The sequence below is a fragment of the Ochotona princeps genome, chromosome 15 (genome assembly GCF_030435755.1).
Source record: "Ochotona princeps isolate mOchPri1 chromosome 15, mOchPri1.hap1, whole genome shotgun sequence".
Lineage (NCBI taxonomy): Eukaryota > Metazoa > Chordata > Mammalia > Lagomorpha > Ochotonidae > Ochotona > Ochotona princeps.
Window position 1 is genome coordinate 43,043,184 of NC_080846.1, and position 22,407 is coordinate 43,065,590.

Sequence of the window (22,407 nt, forward strand, 5' to 3'; positions counted from 1 at the left end):
TGGGGAGTGAAACATCGGATGGAAGATCTTCCTCTCTGTCTCTCCTCCTCTCTGTATATCCGGCTTTCCAATAATAATAAAATCTTAAAAAAAAAAAAAAGGTGTTGCCACAGAGACCACAACATTATTGTCACATCATTGTCATTGCCATGAAATTTTTCACTAATTCAATATTATCGAATATTCAGGTGACAGCATTGTGGAACAGTAGGTTAAGCAACCACCTGAAAGCCAGCATCCCATAGGCGTTCAGTTTGAATCCCAGCTGTTCTACTTCTGATCCATCTCCCAGCTAATGAAACTGGGAAAGCATCAGAAGATGGTCCTAAGGGCCCTGTATGGTAGCCTAGCGGCTGAAGTTCTTGCCTTGTACATGCCGGATCGCATATGGGCGCCAGTTCATGTCCTGGTGCCCTGCTACCCATCCAGCTCCCTGCTTGGGGCCTGGAAAAACAGCTGAGGATGGCCCAAAGCCTTGGGATTCTGCACCCGTGTGGAGACCTGGAAGAGGCTCCTGGTTTTGAATCAGCTCACTCCCCATTGTGGCCACTTGGGGAGTAAATTAGCGGACAGAAGATCCTCCTCTCTGTCTCTCCTCCTCTTTGTATATCTGATTTTCCAATAAAAAACAAATAAATCTACTAACCTAGCCACTAACCTGAGAGACCTGGATAAAGTTCCTGGCTCCTGGCTTCAATCTGGCACAGTCCTGGTCATTGCAAGCATCTGGGGAGTAAACCAGCAAATAGAAAATATTTCCTCTGTGTGTGTGTGTGTGTGTGTCTTTCTCTGTGTGTATAACTCTGCCTTTCAAATAAATCAATTTTTAAAAGGAGATAGAAATAATATCTAATACACTACTCATAATAAAATTTCCTCCAAGTGCCCCCTAATATATTGTATAATTGTGCATTTTAAGGGAAGGGGATTATCCATATCCAACCAGGTTTCATGCATTGCTTTTCTTCTCTTTTATTCACCTCTATCAGTCTGATTTCCAGTTCTATTGACCTGGTTCTCAAGTTTATTCAAGAGTTCAGGCCAGTTATTTGGTAGAATGTGCCTTTTTCTGGGTTTATCTTTTTCTCTGTGATTCCATTCTGCTCACACAATTTTGGCAAGAATGATGCATTGAAAATGCTGGTCCCATGAGCTTTGAAAAAAATTCCAGAACAAAGATTTCACCAAGCCTGAGTGATCAGATTCAAAGGAGTAATACAATAAAATAAAGGTTTATTTTTAAATGGGAATTTAGTAGACACTGCTTGCAACAGAAAAATGTGATGCCCACAGTAAAATGTAAAATGGAATGTTCAGGATCATTAATAATCTGTGTGTGCTTGAAAAGGGCCCTTGTTATGTCTGATCTAGCAACCTCTGTTGAGCCATCAGAGCTGGGCAGGGTCAGAATCTGTCCTTCCTAAGTGGATAATGACGAACTTGGTGCAATCTCAGGAATGCAGAAGGCCATTCTTTAGCCACTTAGCTACACTGCCCCTATTATGTGAACCGCAGTTTCCATCCACAACTCTGATTCATCAGCGCCATTCTCTAATGAATACCTATGATCTGCAAGACCGCGTGCTTACTGTTTTATTGATCTGTTTCTTACAACCAGTTTATAAATAAATGACATTTCCATTTTACGGATGGGACACTAAGGTTTAGCAGTGTAACTTCTCAAAGGACCCAAGCAGTTCACTTGGGATTTGAGTACAATAATTAAAGAAAGTTCCATCATTTCATGCTCCTTCTTGGCTCCCCTGACTCATCCTACCCCGCCCCCCCCCGATTTTTCTCTTCTCTCTCTCTCTTGACCATACTTTGCATTTGACGTCTGAGAACAGCTTTCTATCCAAGAGGTCCTTGCAGCACTCCAAACCGTCACTAATTGTGCCATGTTTACCTTGATTGTTGAATGTTACATGCCAAATACCACACAAGGGAGGTGTGCTTTAATAATGCCCTGTGGTCACTCTGCCAGTTAAGCTCTGAACCTAATCTGACTTCAAACCTAAACTGTTAACCAAGACACTTTTCATCCTGACTGCAGGAATACCCTAGCAACTTGAGGCAAGACAATGGCCAGAGACTTGCTGGTAATAATAAAAGCCAAACTATGCACTCATTAAGCTCTGAATTCCGTGCTGCCAGAACAACACCAAAAGAAGCTGCCCAGAACATTCCCCTAAAGGGCCATTGCCTCATCATCTCTTGTAAGCAAGTCATTCCTCAAAACAACTCCTGCACAGAAAAGGTGTTCCCCTCTTGCTACAGAAAGAAACGGAGTCAAGATCCATTCACAGAAAGGAAGCACACATCCTGCCTGGGACGGTTGTTCCTCCTACACAAGCTCTTCAACATGCCTAAATTTAATAACAGTGGCTATTTCCCCGAAGCTTCAGAGAAGAAACGTTCCAAACGATACATCAGTACCCAGTCTGACTATAATCATAATGCCAGAAGCAATGATACCTACAATCGAAGTAGACACTGAGACGTAAGAATGCATATATACTATAGGCTTCCTGGATGTAGCCTATTGCAGGCAAACTGAATGAACTCACCGAAACACACTCAGGTGTTCTTCCAGTCCACGGAGCAGGAAATCCAAAAGGTGAAGAAAATTGTGGTAACTCTAGGAAATACTTACCGTGGTGTCTGCCTTTTCCATGCCTAATTTTTTTTTTTTAACTCCACATAGCCCTACTCCACTGCTGGTGCAATTGCAGGCTGGTGCAGCCACTAAGGAAGCCAGTATGGAGAATACTCAGGCAACTGAAAACTCACCTACCATATGACCCAGCAATCCCACGCCTGAAAATATATCCAAAAAATTCGATATATGAGAAAGCAGCTCTCATCCCTGTGTTCATTGCAGCACAAACAACAATTGTAAAAACATGGAAACAACTTAGATGCCTATTGAAAGAAGGCTGGATAAAAAAACTGTGGTGTATCTACTGTATGGAATACTACTCAGCTACTAAAAAGAATGAAATCGGCCCCGGCTCAGTAGCCTAGTGGTTAAAGTCCTTGCCTTGCAGCCTTGCATGCGCCAGGATCCCATCTGGGTGCCAGTCCTTATCTGAGCTGTTCCATTTCCCATCCATCCCCCTGCCTGTGGCCTGAGAAAGCAGACAATGATGGCACAAAGCCTTGGGACCCTGTACCCCTATGGGAGGACCCGAAGAAGCTTCTGGTTCCTGGCTTTGGATTGGCTCAGTTCCAGCTGTTATGGCCACTTGGGGAGTGAACCAGCCACAGAAGATCTTTCTCTATATATCTCCTTCTGTCTGTATAAGTGCCTTTCCAGTAAAACTAAATAAATCTTAACAAAAAGGATAAAATTCTGGGCCCGGTGGCATGGCCTAGTGGCTAAAGTCCTCGCTTTGAACGCACCGGGATCCCATATGGGCATCGGTTCTAATCCCGGCTGCTCCAGTTCCCATCCAGCTCCCTGCTTGTGACCTGGGAAAGCAGTTGAGGACGGCCCAAAGCTTTGGGACCTTGCACCCGTGTGGGAGACCCAGAAGAGGTTCCTGGTTCCCGGCTTCGGATCAGCACACACCGGCCGTTGCGGCTCACTTGGGGAGTGAATCATCGGACGGAAGATCTTCCTCTCTGTCTCTCCTCCTCTCTGTATATCTGACTTTGTAATAAAATAAATAAATCTTTTTAAAAAAAGGATAAAATTCTATCATTTGCCTCCAAATGAGCCAAACTGGAGAGCATTATGCTAAGTGAGACAAGCCAGTACCAAAAGGACAGATATCAGATGTTCGCTCTAACATAAAACAATTTACATTGAAAATACAAAACAGAAAAACAAAGATGAATAAATATACATGTGTAATCCCACAAATGAAGTAAGGAATGAAGGTAGACTCCCAATGAAACTTTTAAATATACCTAAACAATCAAAAATTAGAGTCTCTACTATTGCCTGGGCCAACAGTGTCATGACCCATGTAAAGAGCAGAAAGTTTGAACCATTTCTGTTTCATCTCTAATCTTAACTGCTTGTTCTCTCTTGACACTCTTTCTTATTATGGCTTAGGGGTTGTTTTGCTCATCTTCTTAGAGAATGGCTCTTTTTTATTTCAATTTGTACTTTTATGCTTTCAAATCCAATTATTTTTACTATGACTATTACCTTTTCGCATCTCCTATTCATTTGTGTCTTTTTCAATAAGTCCTTGTGGTTCATCAATAAATCATTCCTATGAGACATTTTGATTGTTTGTAAGCATCCAATGTTATAAATGTCCCTTTCAACACTGCTTTTGCCACATGTCATGGGCATTGATATTCTTGTTTTTATTGTCATGTCTTCCAAAAAGTATGCATGTATGTATGTATGTATTTTCCTCTTGTTGATTTCTTCAACAACACATGGGTTGTGCAATAGCATCATTTTCTACAAGAAGGATTTTGATTTTCTTTTTCATCGCTTTAGCAATGCCTTAGTCATTCTGTAGCATTCTGTTTGACTTCATGTTGATGTAAACGTTCTGGTTTTCTCCCTGTTGTGGTCTGTGTTTTCTGACTCTGTGTTTAAGAGGATGTGTAATAGAAGTGTAGTGGAGACTGACATGTCTAAATGTGGAGACATAGTGCAGCATGCATCCTTGCACCCAGACAAAAGAAGGACTCCCAGTGAAACTGTTAATTATATCCTGACAGTAGGATGCTGGACTCTCACATTGCCCATATCTACAATGTTGGGAAATACTTCAATAATGGAATGATGAACTCATGATTATTCATGAAGGATTACCTGTTGTAATAATAGAGGGGAAATTAGTAAGAGGGGAGTAGACTAGGGAGGAGGAACGGAAATCTCAGTGTTTATGTAACTGTATCATAAAACAATAATAACAAAATATCAAAAAAATTTTATTTATTTGTTTTCTGAAAGGAAGATTCACAGAGAGAAGGAGAAGGAGAGATAGAGCAAAAGACCTTCTGTCTGTTGGTTCATTTCCCAAGTGGCCACAATGGCCAGAGCTGAGCCAACCCAAAGCCAGGAGCCAGAAGCTTCTTCCAGGTCTCCCATGCAGATGCAAGGTCCCAAGGCTTTATGCCATCCTTTGTTGCTTTCCCAGGTCCACAAGCAAAAAGATGGATGGGAAGTAAAGCAGCGGGGACACGAACCAGAGCCACGATTTAGCCACTGAGCCATTGTGCCAGGCCCACTGTCCAATTTATCTGACCATTGTGGCTTCCTGTGACTCCATCTCCCTTCCAAGGCTGGCAGCACCATGAGTATATGCCTACTAGGGCATCATTACTAAGTTACCTTGTGAACATTTGAATTGGGAATCCTTGACGCTGGTGTGGTACAATTGTGTGCTAACCCTCCACTTGAAACTCTGGCATCCATATAGGCACTGGTTTGTGTCCTGGTTGCTCCACTTCCCATTAAGTTCCTGGCTTATGACCTGGGAAATGGCCCCATGGACCCACTGGACCATTGGACCCGTGTGGGAGACCAGGAAAGAAGCTCCTGGATCCTGGTTTTAGATCAGCTCAGCTCTGGCCATTTCAGTCATTTAGGGAGTAAATTAGCTCATGGAAGACCTCTCTTTCTCTGCCTATCTTTAAAATAAAATAAATAAATATTTTTTAAATCCTTTAAATAGAATTGGGGGATCCTATGTTCATTGTTCTTAAATCCAAGGAAAATTTCCATGTTTTTTAAAAAAATATATTTCTTGATTTAAAACGTCAAGCCTATGCAAAACTAGAAGGGATAATTCATCCAACCACCATAGATGCACCTGTTATGCATCTTTAATAAGTATCTAATCAAATCAACCCTGTTTCTTTTGTGATGTCAAGGTAAGGTAGCATTTTATTTGGTCTATAAATGATAAGCTTTTGTATACATATGCTGCTTTTAAAGATAGAAAACTTTTCAATGCAACTACATCAAATGAAAGAGTAATAAAGATCCCAAACAATTATTTTATTTTTAAAAGGCATAACCACATAACATTGCAGTGTGGTGCTTTTGTAACATAAAGCAAATCATGTCACTTCTCCTGAACCCCTTTCCCATGGTTGCCATCCTATTTTGAAGAAAGCCAAATTCCTGAACAAAACCAGATTTCACCAGGCCTTTCCTGGGTCTCCTATCCCGTTCCCAACCAGGCTTTCCCTGGCCAGGGTATACCAGTTGCTGGCCTTCTCTTGTTCTGCAAATGCTCCAAGCTCAGGCAACCCTGGAAGCTCTCCATCCAGTTGTTGTCCCTGCCTGGGAGGCACCTTGCTATGCTTGGCTCCTTCCTATCATTCAGGTCTCAGCTTACAGGAGGCCCTCTTCAACCACAAGTGTCAAGTAACCACCAAGTCCTTACTACCTTACCCTATCCTAATTCTCTCTGAAGTCCTTTGCCCGTGACAATTCCAGGATGCCCTGGACAGATTTACACTTATTGACAAGCAGGACTTAACGGCGGCTCAATCACTCAAAAGTTGGCCTCAATTTTATAGGTACCCTGTTTACAAGAGCCTGATTTGAGCCTGTTTGCTTTGTTCAGGATTTTTCTCCTCCTATGAGGATATAAGCTTTTTGATAACAGGGCTCTCTCTCACTGATACGTTCTCTGCCGTATCCACAGTGCTTGGCTCCAATGTGGTGGGGGGAGCCTTGATCCTGAGATCTGTAAAAGGGAAGAAGTGAAGAAAGGGTGTAAAAAAATGGGGATAGGCTAAGGGAGGGAGGAAGGTGTCAGGAAGGAGATCTCGGGCCCACACTTGCCAATTCCTGGTTTCAATTGTCTTGTACTCTTTGCACTAGACTTCCATACAACTTGTCTTTTTTTTGCTTACCATAGAAGGAATGATTTTCTATGGCTTATACATAAGCCATTACCAAGAAAGTTTTCTTTTTCCACTTCATATTGTACTTTGCTTACAGTCAATTGCTTTCTCCATTAAGGAAAACAAGAACTATTATCAGAGCCAATTAAAAAAAACGTGTTTTCCAAAATCATAAGCCATTGGGAAATCTAGATTTGCAAGCCAGCCGTCCAAATAAACAAAAAGTAATTGTTTCTGCTCCAAAATCTATAATAAATATCAGTGACATTGGTGATAAAACTGCAGAGTCTGATTATACATGGACTCCTATTTACAAAAAGGTTTCCGTGGAAGATCTAAGTACAATGTCAACGTAGCAATAAATCCTTGACATGACTAAGATTTTTTTTTATTACTATTCAAGTCTGTAATGCATGTGGGTTTCCGTGACCCTCCGGTCATTCCATTTCAGGAAATTCATGCTGTAAGTAGTCATTGTCAAATAAGAGCCATTCTGTAAGGCAAAGAATGGTTGAAGTATTCATTCATAAGAACAATCTACGAATCAGGCTTCATTCTGTTTTGTTTATGATGGGGGAATGGTGTGGACTTAGGATTGTCCCTGAACTTCAGATAATAAATAATGATAAGAAGATTGATTCATAATGCACAATATTGAGAAAAACTGAACCAGCTCATTCCCCAACTAGCAGTAGCAGTCTTGGAACAAAGGATGAGGTAGCCTGCTGGGGAAGAAAGGCACTTCGTACGGCTACTCTCCTTCCCAGCCCAGAGCAAGGGGATTTCTAACAGCCAAATGAAAACCAGAAGGCCTCAGCTGCAGACACATTCCTCATCTTCCTCCAGGCAGCCCAACCTCTTTACTTTCTTTCTTTTTCTTTTTTGAAGATTTGTGAATTTTTATTGGAAAGGCAGATTTACAGAGGGAAAGAGAGACAGAAAAACCTTCCATCTGCTGGTTCACTGTCAAAAGGCTGTATCCAGGAGCCAGGAACTTCTTCCAGGTCTCCCACATGGGTGCAGCACATCCCAAGGCTTTGACCATCCTCTACTGCTTTCCCAGGCCATAAGCTAGATCAAAACTACACACACAAAAAAAGTCCCTATTTTCCTGAGATTGCAACCCTGTGAAGGCCCAGGAAGAATAAAAGGCGAGTATCCCTTGTCTACAATGATTGGAATCAGAAGTGCTTCAGCTTTTGGATTTTTGTTTTTTGGATTTTTGAAATAGTTGGATTTAATACACAAGTGTGACTACAAAAATAACTCATGTTTCATGTATAGGCCATCCTCATTGGCTGAAGTTAATTTTATGTAATACTTAAAATAACTTTGTACATGGCAGAAAACGTCATTGAGCAGAATTTTCTACTTACGGAATCATACAGGCCCTTAAACCTTCAAATTTGGGGGTTGGTATTTTGGTGTCAGAGCTTTGTATTAGGGGTGACTATCTGGTGTCCAAATACCAGCCTATGACACTTTTCTGTAAAGGAGGTAGCCTTGTCGTCCGTCAAAGCGTGTGGGTTCAAAATGCTGTCATTGCCGGTTGGTCCTTGTGTGATCATAGGCTGGTCACCTAACCTCCCTGTGCTGCAGGTTTCTCTTCCATGAAAGGAGGATAATAACATGTACCTCATAAGGTTGTTGGGAGGAGTAGGCAGGGTCAACAGCATCGACAAGTAGAGCAACATACAACACGGAATAAGTGATTCAGGAGAGCTCCTTGTACTCACTGCTACCACAGAAAAGTATGGGATTGACCGAAAGGGCCTGTATTTGCAACATTTATGCTATGAACTCTATATTCCCAAACATCCCTGAGCAGGTTCCTGGTACCAGGCCCTTTTTCCCCAGACAAGAATTCTGAAGTTTCTTTGCTAGGGAAACTGAATGAATCCAGAAAAAAAAAAAAAAACTGCATAGAATGGCAATTACCCAGCACTCAAGCCAGACTCTACTAATCCCTCCAAGAACCATTGTCAGAGCTCATGTCACATCCAGGCAGGAAGCACGGCAAGTCTCCAGCAGCTCTCACTGAGACATGAAGGAAGACTCAGAGTTCATCACTTCATTTCAAGGTCACCATAAATTTATTGCTCCAAAAAGGTTATGATATGAGATCATCCTTTTTTATTATGTCCAAAGTTTTCTTCTTCCAGGGACTCATTCTAGAGTCCTCTACCATTCAAGAACAAACAAACAAAAAAAACTTTTAACAACAGAAAATCCTCAAGAAAGCTCATGGCATCTTATGGGAAACAATGAAAATACAGGAGGCTGAAGAAAAGCTGAAGCCTCTGAAAGATCGAGAAAGATGCCATATCTGTCAAGTACAATCAGACTCCTAAGAAAGAAAGAATAAACGGAGAAAAAGTTTGGGGACCTTAAATAAAATGGCTAAAGCTGACAAATGCCTACAACCACTGGTAAAGATAAGTAAACAAGTATGTACTGACCAATTGTGTCTCCCTCCTTCAATAGTGATGGCAAGAGCCTATTTTCCCTAGCTTGTTTTCCTCCCAAATCCCCTGTCCTGGGGTACACTGGAAGGCTCTTGATATCAGAGACATCGGCTGCATTACAGTTGTTGGCACTTGAGCCTGGAAGATGTCCACGGAGTGAAGGAAGGAATGAGTGATGGCAGAAATGGACCCCAGGTCTCACGCCTTCACCAGCCCCTTGGCTCAGTGTCTTCTGTCCCTCCCCCAAACAGATCCATCCCCCTGCCTGGAAGAGATGCCTGGGAAAGGTTTCATAAGGACATTAGTGCTAGACTGAACTACAGAGCTTGGATATGTGAACAGGCTCTGCCACGAAAGTTTCCCAAGAGAGTCATGTCTTTCAAAGTACCTATTAGCTTGCAATCTTTCTAAATGTCAACATCAACCAAAAGGAAAGTATCCATTTCTTTGAATGGTCTTGACTAATGTTGTTCTGAGAACATGCAATTCAAAATAACAATGATTAGTATTAAGTTCATGTGACAAATATACATCAAGTATATCAAGAATAAATTCTAGATTCCAAATATCTGACAAGAGTTCCTGAAACAGAAAACAAATAGAATACTCAAATAAAGAACACATCATTTCCCCAGAGTTTGAGCATCATTAATTTTTAGAGAATTTGTCACAGAAGAAATACAGCATTTTGAAACCAGACATAAAGTGAAGAGATACAATCCTTACTTCAAACCATAAATCAAAATTGATAGCAGGCAGATTTAAAACTGAAATGTGAAAGTCGAAATGTAAAAATGTTTAGAAAAGAATATAGCATAGAATCATTATGTACTTATAAGACTTACTTTCTAAATAAAACAAGTCAATTAAGAAAAATTATGACAATTTTGATGACATTAAATTTAACACTTGTATTTCACCGAGGATACCGGATTGAAGACTAATTGTTGCCTCATCCCTTGCTGCTGTTATCACAGTTGGACTGCATTTCTATGAACCATGGCCATCTAACTGCTTACTGGTCAATGAAGTGCATTTATTTGGAACAAGTTACACTCCTTCACTTTAAAGATCCATGAGTAACTCTTTTGGTATTTATTAGTGTTCAAGTCATTTTAAAAAACATTGGCTTTCTGCCCAGGAAGTAGGTGGACATGGCTGAGAGGAAGGACTGCTTTTTGGCGAAGGCGACCACTCTGAGCCCTCTCACCTGTCAGCTACTGCCTGTGTACCTTAGGCAAACGACATCACCCATGTGTGTCTCATGTATCTTCTATGTAAAATGTGGGACACGATGGGACCTGTGGTATGCAGGCATTGGAAAGCTCCTGTGCTACATGGTAAGTGTTCAAATACTTTTACTTTAAATAGGAAGTACAAGTACATACAGTAGAAGTGTACAAAGATACATTTTTCATTGTATAGGAAAACCCTGTCACACTGCAAGTACACAACAGCATTTTTGAATGAGCAAATAAATAAATAATATGAAAATAACTAACCACAAGGTATCTTTGGAGGCTGGCATAATCAAAAGGAATGTGGGTCTCCCTGTGCTATTCAGCAGTTATTCTCATTGTCCACAGCAGTTTGCATTAGCATCACATCAACTGAGGAGCTTTTTAAAAACGCTGGTACAGTGCAGGCACTTGGTACAGCAATTAAGATGCTGCATGGGATCCTTGCATCCCAAATCTCAGTGCCTGATTCTGGTTTTGACTCCTCTACTTCTCATCCAGCTCCTGCTAAGGTGCACCCTGGAAGGCAGCAGAGAATAGTATTCGGGTTCCTGCTGCCCACAAGAGAGATCAAGAAGGAGTTCTTGGCTCCTGGCTTCCTCATATTCAGCCCTGGATTTTGTAGGCTGTTGGGGAGTGAATCAGCAGATGAATACCTCTCTGTGTCTTATAAATAAAGTGAAAATAAATCTTTAAAAAACATAAAAACATCAGAGGCTCCTGTTGCTTGGTGTTATATCTGTAAAATGGAGATAATAGCAATTCCTACCTCATAGGAATGCTATAATAATCAAATGACTAATAAAAATGAAGAGTTTAGGTTCGTCGTGATGTCCCAGTGCCTAAATTCTCTCCTTGCATGCTCCAGGATTCCATAAGGATGCTGGTTCATGTCCCAGATGCTTCATTTCTCATCCACCTCCCTGCTGTAGCCTGGGAAAGCAGTCAAGGATGGCCCAAAGCCTTGGGACCCTGCACCAGCATGGGAAACCGGGAAGAAGCTCCTGGCTTCGGATTGGCTTTGGATTAGCTCATCTTTGGCCATTGCAGCCACTTGGGGAATGACCTAGTGGACAGAAGATCTTTCTCTCTCTGTATATCCTTCTCTCTGTTGATCTGACTTTCCAATAAAAATAAATAAATCTTTTTCTTTAAAAATGATGAGTTTAAAATAATGGCAGACATATAGAAGTTACTATATTCAATGTTATTCTTGGAGCCAGTATTGCCAGCATTCAAATGAATGCTTGATAGAGTCCCAGTTGTTCCACTTCTGATCCAGCTCTCTGCTTATCCAGCTGGGAAAGCAGTGGAAGATGGCAAAAGTACTTGGGTCCCTATACTTCTGTGGAAGATCCAAATGGGGTTTCAGTCTCTCAGCTCATCTTGGCCAAACCCTGGCAGCTGTGGCCACCTGAGGAGTGAACAATCAGCAGATGGAATCTCTCTATCTGTAACTCTGCCATTCAAATCAATAAAATACATTTTTAAATAATGAAGATTATCCTTAAAAATGTTAGTGTTTGTAGTCCACAGTCAAGAAAAAAGAAGAATGACTTAGGAAACTGTACAGAAATTTATTAGGCACCAGACACTTTCCACATGTAATTTGAACCCTCCTTGCAAAACTGTAAAGTAGGTAACATTGTGCCCATTTCACAGACGAGACTATAGAGGCCCCAAACCATATGATTTACTGAGTATACCTTAGGTACGTTTTCCTTCTACAAGGCACTATAAGACCATCTGGTTTTCTAAAGCCTTTCATTCCAAGTATACAACCTCATTATAATGTGCTGAAGATTGTTAAAACTGTTTACTTGCCAGATGCACCATATTCAAACTGTCTAAGGAAGCATGGAAACCTAAAATTTTTTGCTAAGTAAACTTTGTACCTCCACATCACCGGGAAAACTGACCTGCTCACTACTTCCTGTAAGTGGTGTTTTCCCAGGCTAAACCTTGCTGCTTTGGCCACAGTCCTGAACCTCAAAGGCGTCTGGAAGAGGCTGCCTCGGAGCTGCTCATCATCCCATGTTCCCCACCCTCTCTGTGTGTCTGTTTTTGGCAGCCCTGCTTAACCTCACCAGAAACACCTAATTTTGTTAATTTTCCCGAAGAAGTGACTTACCATTATTGATGACTTCTACTGTATCTTTGCTTTCATTTTCTTGATACTTTGCAGAATTGTTGAGATGTAATTTATCACAGCAATCTCACCCTTCCTGGTACATGGTTCTGATTTTTGATGGAGGGTACTACGATGATGCAGAGGAGTTGAATTATCCTCAAAAGTTCCGTTCCGATCCTGTTTGTCAGTTCCTCTCTGTTATCTGAAACCCTGGGCATCACCCCCTACCAGGGTCTCCAGTGTTACCTTTTCCAGAATATCCTGTAACTACAATCCTGTAGGATGTGACTGCTTAGATTCTTTCACTTAGAATCACATACTTGAGATTCAGCCATCCTGTTGGTATGTATCACGAATGAGTTCCTTCAAACTGCTTGGTGGAGGTCCACTGTTTGGGGCAGCAGTGGGGATGGAAGAGCGCGCTACAGTTCACTTCCCCATCCACTAATTGGTGGCCACTGGGAGTGTCTCTAGCTTTGCACGCTTATGAATAAAGCTTTTACCATTTGCATGGCTTTTTACGTGAACATAAATTTTTTAATATACTTGGACTAACACTTGACAGTGGAATTACTAGGTCATACAGCAAATGTATTTTAACTTTATAAGAAACTCCAGAGCTCTTTTCCCAAGCAGCTGTATCATTTTGTGTTCCCACTAGTAATGGATGAGACTCCCAGTTGCCCCACAACCCTCTCCAACACTGGGTGCTGTCAATTTAGAGCAGTTGGTTTGATTTGGGGCACACATTTATGTATGCGATAGCATCTCATTGTGACATTAATTTGCATTTCCCTAATGATGTTGATCATTCTTTCATACGCTTATTGGCTGTTCCTACATTTTTAAAGATTTTTAAAGATTCTTTTTAGGGTATTTGCTCAATTTTAATTGTTTTTTATTTTCATTGTTTTTTATTTTCAGTTTTTTTTATTTTCAAGGGTTCTTTTTATATTCTGGATAAAAGTCCTAAATCGCATACACATTTCCCGCTTACTTTTTTACCCTCCATAGGCCCACATTTGGCATTTCGTTGATGAGACTGCAGAGTCCTTGGTCTAGAACCACTAATGACAAGGAATGCAAGGACCAGATAAAATGGCATAGGATGAGAAATTCTCTATTGTACAGTAACCCAGCCTTTCCCTATCTTCATCCTATTCCACACAAGTTATAACAACACAGCATATCTAGGGTAAGAGAGAAAATAAGAACCAAAATAATACAAAAGGCTTAGAGTGGAACAAATTAGTATGGCAAGAGAAGCAGGTAGCATGTCAAAGTGAGGCAGGGCCTGAAAATGTCAGTTTTATTCCAGCCCCTTGTAAAGGGTGTCTGCTATTTCCTCTTCTCTGGGTCCACTGGGAATAATCTGATAGTCTGAGCAGCAGAGCCTGAGAGGAGGAGGGAGGAAACCATCAGCAAGAGAGAGGAAGAAGAGTGTCCTGTGCCCACCAGAGGTCTCAGGACATACTGAGCAAGGACTGTCTGAGTTACATCTTCTGGACTCCTAGGGCAGCTTCTGTTCATAGAAGAGACAGGCAGGGAAGGTGTGGCGGCAGGTAATACACTCCAAAGTAGCAGTAACACCAGGACAGACAGGATGCTCTGTTTGCAAGCCCCTTCGCAAAGGAGCACACTGTACTTACACCAAAGAAGGGGCTGAAAGTGGAGCCTTCTGCTAACGAACTGTAACCCCTCTGCAGCCTCAACGGTGAAGTGAGAAAGAATGAGCTCAGCTCCTTCCCTCTTTCCACTGTGCTTCTGCTTCAGAAACAGAGACCCAACTTCAAAATACACGGAAACTTCATGTTACCCTTTAATCCTATTTCCATTAGCTTTTTGAAACCTCATATTTTTTATAGTAAATGTAATTATGTTATAGAAATTAATTATATCATTTACTATGTTACTCTGTTATATAAATCAGTCACATAATTTATATTTTAATAAGTAGATAATGAATTACTGCCTTTTAACTCTAACCAAACAACCAAAACAATCCTACTAATTTCTGATTCTATATTACATACTAGCCCCAAGAATATAATGTGGTTTTCAAGTATCTGCAGCTTATAAGGAATGTAGAAAAGATTATTTGGAATTCCCCAACATAAATAGCCCATCTATTTTCATTTCCTTTGTTTTGACAAATAGACAATTAAACTAGCAATACACAAGTACACATTCCTATTGGCATAAATGATGCCAATGATCTGTGTCCTGAAATATATCCACCGTGACTGCTTTTATGCTGACCCCTAAACTTAGAGTTATTGCTTTAAGTATCAGCCTTTGGAGAGGGCTGCTCTACATTGTGGCACTTCGTGTAAGAGACGTGCTGCAGAAAACATCAACATGGATCCTCAGCAATACTGAGAAGATTAACCCCAGAGCATGCCACCGAGTGACCTGCCAGAGGTACAGTTGACAAAGTCTTCATCAGTCAGTACTGATAAAAATATCCTTGCTGGGTCATTTGCAATGTGCCTCTCAGAGCTAAATCAGTACTCCCATTGCAACATCAGTTAGAGGCCCTGTTTGGTGATGAGAGGGGCAAAGATATGAGGATGTTCTCAACAGAAGCTATTTATACTTGCCACGCAGTCCCTAATTATTTGCAGGGAGTGGATGGGAAGAGACAGAAAGCTGACATGACTAAAAATTGAAGCCACCCATTGCCTTCTGTGCCATTCTGGCTAGAAAGAAAATACTAGTTACTCCCGCCTAAGACAAAAGGTAAGAGACCTCAAGTTACGTGTAAGGACAGTCTGCCATCTACCAACTGATACATTACTGCTATTTCTCCTTTGTATGCTTCTAGTCCTACAACCATTCAGACTTCAGGAAACAAAAAAAAAAAAGACCAATTTTATAAGCCCCAAATTAAACAAGCACCCTCAGTAAAATCTCCATTCAGCCACAAAAGCAAAAAGTTGTAATCTAGAGGGCCCAGCAGCGTGGCCTAGCGGCTAAAGTCCTCGCTTTGAACGCGCAGGGATCCCATATGGGTGCCGGTTCTAATCCCGGCAGCTCCACTTCCCATCCAGCTCCCTGCTTGTGGCCTGGGAAAGCAGTTGAGGACGACCCAATGCATTGGGACACTGCACCCGCGTGGGAGACCAGGAAGAGGCTCTGGGTTCCCGGCTTCGGATCGGCACGCATCAGCCCGTTGCGGCTCACTTGGGGAGTGAATCATCGGACGGAAGATCTTCCTCTCTGTCTCTCCTCCTCTCTGTATATCTGGCTGTAATAAAATGAACAAATCTTTAAAAAAAAAACGTTGTAAACTAGAACATAGAAAATTAATTTAGTTATTTCAGCTATTCAGTTAATAATTTTAAAAAGTGCAGAATTCAATATCAGGAAACTTCCAGGAATGCAACATTCAATTATTAATTACATATTCATAAATTGATGTATCCCAGATTCAAAATACAGCACCGGAAGGACATTAAATAAAAGGTGCAAGGTGTAAGTTGGGAAGAAAGAACTATAATAACTGCATTTGTTAGGGCTTTAGGTGTCACGGACTATATAAAGAGCCTCACCTACGTTCATTAGATTTTTTTTCAACAATTACAGATATATTATTAGTCCTGTGTTACTGATAAAAATAAAAACTATGGTTCAAAAGATTTATCCTTTCAAGTTACATATCATTCAAGGACAATTATTAACATTCAAATGCTCATCTAACACCTTAATATTTTATCTTAAAAGGTTGTTCTTTATTCTACATGTTTATACCAACCTGACAGTTTATCACTGTACTTGCAACTTCTTATCTGGTCAAGTTACTGGTTCCTGACCCTTCAGAGCACCTGCTCTCCCTCTTGACCTTTTTTCTATGCATCTTGAAGCTGTGAGTCCAATGCGAGCTGCATGACTCTCTGCATATTTCCTAGCTCAGACTGAATAATCAAATCCTCATGGTTCCAGCGATTGTGCCCAAGGCCTCCTCACTGCCTAGAAATACCCACATGCCAAACACCGAGTGCTATATAAATCACCTGGTGGTGATGGGTGAGGAGGGAGCAACAGAGGAGGGGAGCCCTGTCCTGTTGGCAGTGGCCTCTGTGGGTGATCGCCCTTGAAGGACTGCAGAAACTGGGATTAACTTGGATAGCATAAGAACAGTAAGGTCTGAAACTATCAAAAGACACTGTATAAGAATATTTAACATAAAAAAAACTACTCTCTGTAAGTTAAAAAAAAAAAACACTACTGCCAACTCAAATAAAATCAGGTCTCATTTTGTAATTATATTTTTTGATATAAGCAGGCCCATTCTGAAAATGAGAAATCCAGAATGCTCTAACGTCCAAAGTCAACATGATGTCGAAAATGTTCTTAGATTCTGGAATATTTTGCATTTTTTGGATTTTGGGGGGATTAGGACTGCTCAATCAGTAAAATCCCAAAATAATTATGTAAATATTCAAAAATTCTCAGAACAAAATCTGAAACCCTTATGATAGCAGGCATTTTTGGATAAGGTTTAAGGACCTGTGCATGTGTATTTGCATAAATGTCTACATATGTTGATTTTTCTTATTCTTCCTGTATTATTTGATATCAATACTTTTTAATCAAATGTTGCAATGATATTTTATTTATTAACTAAAAAAGATCTGGGCCTAGGAGTGGGCTAAGTGGGGACCGTGGGAAACTCCCCGAGTGGGTCATAGCACCTACTGGTGAGCATGTGGTGCAGGCCTGGGAGTTGGGCAAGCTGGTCAAGGTAGCTCCAACCGATGGCAAATGTATGAGTTGGTTTTGGAAGGGGGCAAAACAGGCAGGACCACAAACCTTAGCTCACCGGCAAGTGCAGAAACCAGGTTAGAGCACAGGTCATGCCAGACTAGGCTGTACGCCTACCGGTTTGCATGAGCCGGAGATGGGAGCAGACTGAGCAGGTCCAGGTTGCAACACCTGCCAGTGAGAGGACTGAGGGCAGGCTGGGTCAGGCCAGGCTGCAGCATCCAAAGGCAAAGACCAACACAGGTGAGGGACTAAGCCAAGCTGGATCAGAGCAACCACTGGCACACAAGATCTGTGGCTGGGAACAGACCTGGTTGGGGAGCAAAGGGAACACCCTGGCTGGGTTATCGTTCCCACTGGTGAGTGCAAAGGCCAGAGTGGGGGCTGTTGTCTGGTCTGCAGATGGCTGCAGTATCCCTCCCACAAGTGTGGGCTGGGTCTGGGCCGACCAGACTGGGCTAGACTCCAGGACCAACTGGCACTCGTGAGAACCAGGGTAGGTGTAGGACGGGCTAGGCTAGGTCTGGGTGTGGCCAGGATTGGCTGGGCTGTAACACCCAACAGTAAAAACCAGAATGGGTGAAAGCCAGTCGGGAAAGGCCACTGTTCCTGCTAGGACAGGAGGCAGACTAAGTAGGGCTGATCCATGTACCCACAAGTGTGTAAGAGATCTGGCATTAGGAGAGGTTCTGATGGAGGAGTATGGCAACTACTCTGTTGGGACACAGTCCCTGCAGGTGAGCGCAAGAACCACAGTAGGGAGTAGCCCAGACCAGACCAGGGAACAGTACCCACCAGCATACATTTGGCACAGGTCGGGTGCAGACCAGGATGAACCAGTCCACATTCCGCTGGCAAACTTGAGCGAGCACCAGAATAGAGTGTGGATCAAGCCAGGCTCGGTCGCAACACATACCAGTACACGTTATGGCTGGGACTGGGTGTTGGCAGGGCTGGGCTAGGCTGTAACCCTCACTAGCACCAGCTGGAATTGGGGGTGGGTTGGACCCAGCCAGGCTACAGCACCCACTGGCAAATGCCGAGGAGAGGTGGGCCATGCCAATCTGGGCCACAGCACCCAACCAGGGAGTAGGGAGTGAAGCTGGTAGGGGGCTGTGGAGGGCTCTGCTGCTGGAGTTTGGATGGGGGCAGACCAGTCCAGGCAGGGTTTCATGTGGGTTGGATTAGGGAAATGCCAGGCTGGATTGACTATTCCTTCTGGTGCAAACATAAGTCAGAGTGACTGTGGGTTTGATGGGCTTTTCCACAGCAACAGCTGGCAGATGTTGGCACAGGGGTGCAAATTCTGTCAAGTTAAACTGCAGAACCACTTGGAGAGTGCAAGATCTGGGAATGGGAGTGGATCCAGTAGGGAAACACCTAATGTAGGCACCTCCCTAATGGGTTGCTACTCTGACTGGTGAGCATGAGAACAAGGACTGAGGTAGGCATAGTTAGACAGAGTGGCACCTGCCAGCAGTTGTGTGGATTGAATAGTAGGGTTGGTTGGGTTGGACTAGGCTTCAATACCTATTGTCATATATGAGAGCTGAATGGGATGTGGGACAGACTGGACCAGTCTGCTGTACATACTGGCAAGCATGGGAATCAGGGCAGGGGGCAGGCCTGATGGGGGATATTGCGGGTCACTCTGACTAGGCAGTTGCTCCCACTGACATATATGAAGGCCAGGTGTGTGGTGGGCAGGATTGGGCTGGGCTGCAACACCCATTGGTTTGTGTAGAAGACAGGGTTAAAGGCACAACTGACCCAGCAATTGCAACCAACAACATATGCATAAGCTGATTGTGGTAATGGACTGTGCTGGACCCTGTATTGGCAGGCACGCACAAGAATCCGGTCTGGGATTACCTCACATGAAGTTTCTTTGGGGATCTCCCCAGCTAAATTGCTGGACTCAGAACACCAACCATGGAGAGAATCATAGGTTTCATGGTCTGATCATAGAGTGCAAGGTAAGAGCTGAGCTGAGCTGAGCCTCCTAAATGGCTCACAACTGAGCCAATCTAAAGCGAAGAGGCTTCACTGGGTCTTCCACACAGGTGCAGGGCCCCAAGGCTTTGGGCCGTCCTTGACTGCCTTCCCAGGTCACAAGTAGGGAGCTGGATGGCAAGCGGGGCCACCATGACACAAATCGGCGCCTTATGAGACCCCAGATCAGGCAAGGCAAAGAGTTAGGCTGCTAGACTATCGCGCCAAGCCCTACAGATTATTTTAATAATTGAACTTTTATGTATCTCTGTTTTTCATTATCCTACAATAACCTGAATTTTATCTGTAACTTTTAGAAACAGCAACTGAGGGTGTTTTTTTTTCTTGACTTTAGGTTTCTGTTTTGTTTAATGTAAACATCAAAGATTTGGGGATTTAAGATTTTCTTGATTCTTGAACATTTCACTTGACATTTGTTACAACAAGTAGAAAAATAAATTGACCATTACAGTTAGATTGTCAAATATAAACAAAATGATTTAGACCAGCAAGAATATTTTTTTGCACAGAAGGCAAAAGTAATTTTTTTTCTATCGCTGAATTGGATTTTCTTAATAAACATTCTTTCACTCATCATTGAGTGACAGATGGTCTCTGGGGATTGGCTCTATTCTAACAATGTCTCTGTGGAATCCTGTTCTCATATCCATGGTAACAAAATTTCTAGGAGAATTCTAGTTGCAAACTTGGCAGGTTGCTGGAAAGTGATGGTGAGGAAACACAGATTAACATTTGAATATAATGTATAATTTCACTTTAGAAGTACCTGAAAATTATAATTTTTAAATAAAATCATTGTCTTTCTAAAATTGAAAATTAAAAATTGGATTATCATATGTTCCACTAATTTCACTGTTGGGTATAAACCCAAAAGAATTGAAAGTAAGGACATGAATAGATATTTGTTCACCAATGTTCAGAGCAGTAATCTTCGTAATTGCCAGAGGAGAGACACAGCCCCAATGTCCACCACTGCATGAATAGGTGAAGAAAATATTCATTCTTAAAATATCCAGCCTAAAAAAAAAAAACAGCTAATTCTGACACGTGTCACAACATGACTGACATTTTGCCACGTGAAATAAACCAGTCTCCAAAGGATAGCTACTCTATGATGACACTTTATGAAGTACCCAGAATACCACATCCATATGGACAGATGGTAGACCGGTGTTTTCCAGAGCTAGGGGAGGGGAAATGAGGACTTAGTGCTGAACAGGTACAGAACTTCAGATTTGAAGACAGGTCACAGCAGTGGCTGCACAGCCATGTGAACGGGTTTAACACCACTACACTGCATGCTTTCAAAATAGTGAAGAGGGTATACTTCACGTATTTTTTAGAAAAACAATTATCTAAACAGAAACATCATTGTCCTATACCCTTTGCCAAAGCTTATTGAGCCCTGAAATATGTTTATATTTCTAAATTGTCTTCTTTCCATGACCATGGTCGTTGGCATTCCTTTGGTATGGCCTGAGTTAACCAAATGTCCCAGGTCTTGGCCATTCCTCCCCTACTCCAACTTCTCTTTCCCAAGTTTCAAGAATTATGTACTACTCTTCATGACAAATTTTCTCAATGATATCCAAAAGAATGCAACAAGCACCGATTTATCCAACACTTAGATTTTTAAATGTTTTTTTTCTTTTTTTTTTTTTAATTGTGTGCTGATGCCTTTCCTCTCCTTCCCTAGAGGTAAAAATTAAAATGTGTTTATCACTCAGTGCATATTTTTATACTTTCACAACTCACCCATATATATGTTGTATATGTTGTATATATGTTATGTATATATATATATATTCATGCATATATTCATATATATATATATACCCATACCACATATAACATTGTTACATAAATGCTATCATATAGGTATATCTTCCTTCAACTCACTCCTTTCACATAGAAGTTTGGCCTGCTGGATTTCTGTCTTATTTTGACCCAATCTTTTCTATATCCCTGTGTTCTCTATTCCAAATGGATAAGTGAACCCCCTACCTGTCCCACCACTATATCTTAGAAGTAAGAAACTTGCTTTTGATTATACAGGTTTACAGCTAAGAGATCTTGCCTTCAGTCTCAGAGGAGACTTAAGGATATGGACTTGGGGATTTTACATTGCATGTGAGAAGGATATGAGTTTTAGGGGCGTCAGACTACTATGGACTGAAGATGACAAAACTCCCCAAACTCATACATACGTTTCAACTCTGAGGTTTTACAGTAATAGTTGATGGAATAATAGGGGACTTTCTTGATCTAATTATGGGTCTGAGAGGAGGGTCTAGAAGGAGATCTTTAGGTTATAGGGCCTATCTTGAGAGGATGGTTCTCACAGAGGGCCTGTTATTTCAGCTGAGTTTGGCTAACCTCCTCTCTCTGCTACCTGGTTCACCAGGAATCCCATCTGTACCCACTCCACTATTGCCAGCCTCTGCCTGCCATCAGACTAATGGGAACACCAATGCTGAAGCATGATTTAGAAGCCAAAATAGATCTTTCCTTCCCAAGGGAAAAAGTACATTCCAGATATCCATACTTTCTCAGTTCTAGCTGCTACAAATACTTCTCTCAGTGAATTTCTCTTAGATTTGTATGTGATATTTTTGCCTTTATAATGTGCATTTACTGTATTTTTAACTCATTCTCTACTCTGAAGTCATGAAGATATTTATGAAATTTTCCTCTTTTAGTTGTTTTCTTTTTAAGATTTATTTATTTGTATTTCAAAGGCAGATTTTACAGAGAAGAGGAGAGAGACGCAGAGAGAAAGATCTTTTATCCACTGGTTCACTCCCCAAGTGGCCACAATGTCCAGAGCTGAGCCAATCTAAAACCCAGAGTCAGAGTGCAGGTGCAGCGGTTCAAGTATCTAGGCCATCCTCCACTGCTTCACCAGGCCATAAGCATAGAGCTGAAATGAAAGTGGAGCAGCTAGACATGAACCAGTGTCCATATGGGA

At 41.8% G+C, this 22,407-nt stretch overlaps 1 pseudogene; it reads left to right on the forward strand.

The window, feature by feature from the left end:
- Positions 1–2,557: 2,557 nt before the first annotated feature.
- The window catches only part of LOC101535196 (THAP domain-containing protein 1-like), a 39,292-nt pseudogene continuing 19,442 nt past the window's right edge, over positions 2,558–22,407 (forward strand).